This window comes from Magnolia sinica, chromosome 15, assembly GCF_029962835.1.
Source record: "Magnolia sinica isolate HGM2019 chromosome 15, MsV1, whole genome shotgun sequence".
In the NCBI taxonomy this organism is placed as follows: Eukaryota; Viridiplantae; Streptophyta; class Magnoliopsida; order Magnoliales; family Magnoliaceae; genus Magnolia; species Magnolia sinica.
Window position 1 is genome coordinate 73,942,866 of NC_080587.1, and position 1,204 is coordinate 73,944,069.

The 1,204-nt window shown below is 39.9% G+C and overlaps 1 non-coding gene across 1 annotated transcript; it reads right to left on the reverse strand.

The window, feature by feature from the left end:
• Positions 1–252: 252 nt before the first annotated feature.
• Positions 253–359, reverse strand: LOC131228474 (small nucleolar RNA R71). Its single transcript, XR_009162977.1, has one exon. It is a non-coding gene; the product is annotated as a small nucleolar RNA R71 (small nucleolar RNA).
• Positions 360–1,204: the final 845 nt, after the last annotated feature.

Sequence of the window (1,204 nt, forward strand, 5' to 3'; positions counted from 1 at the left end):
CAACTCCTTCCCAAATTCCATGGACTTGAATCAGAAAGTCCATATTTACATTTGAAAGAGTTTAATGAGATTATAGCTACATTATGTTTTCCTAATATATCTGAGGATACAATTAGGCTGAAACTCTTTCCTTTTTCCTTAAAAGAGAAAGCTAAGACGTGGTTACATTCACTGCGTCCTAGATCCATTGGCACATAGAACGACATGCAGAGGGAATTCATAAAAAAATTCTTCCCACACCATAAAACGATTACCCTCAGAAAAGCAATCATGAACTTTGCCCAAAAGGAAGATGAAACATTCTTCCAATGTTGGGAAAGGTTCAAAGATTTGGTCAGTTCATGCCCACAACACGGATTTGAAACATGGCGCATTACAAATTTTTTCTACGATGGACTGACATCTTCCATGCGCCAAATGGTCGAGACAATGTGTAATGGAGAGTTCATTAATAAAGATGTCGACGAGGTATGGGACTACCTCGACAGTCTGGCTGAAAAAACACAATCTTGGGACTATTACCCAAAATCAAACACCACGTCTAGGCCGACTCAATTAAAGGAGAAAGGCGGATTATATCTCTTGAAAGAAGAGGATGATCTCAAGTGTAAAGTGACTACGCTCATAAGGAAAGTTGAGGCCATGGAAGGAAAGAAGGATAAGGTTAATGAAATTGTTTGTGGCATTTGTGATTGCAACATTCATACAACTGAAAATTGTCCTACAATACCCGCCTTTCGAGGAGTGTTGAATGAACAAGCTAATACCGTAAACAACTATCAAAGACCTTTTACTGGACCTAACTCTAATACATACAATCTTGGCTGGAAAAATCATCCAAACTTTAGTTGGAGGAATGGACAAACGACTACTCCTCCAGGTTTCTTCAATCAAAATCCAAATCAAGTGAAACCTCAAGAGGAACCGGTTCAAAATTCCATACAAGAGCTGGCTTAGGCAATGCGGGGAATTACAGATTTTATCCAAAAGATAGATTCTCGTATGACGGTTATAGAAAAGGGGATGCTTCCTGCACAACCTCTCCCCAATCCTAAACCACAGTACGAGATTAATGATCCCAGCTCTTCAAATCAGATGGGGCACGCTAAATCCATCACCACTCTTAGGAGTGGAAAGATCATTGATAAAACTCTTCCGGTTAGGCCCGAAAAGCCTCAAGAACCAGAAGAGGACAATAATGATG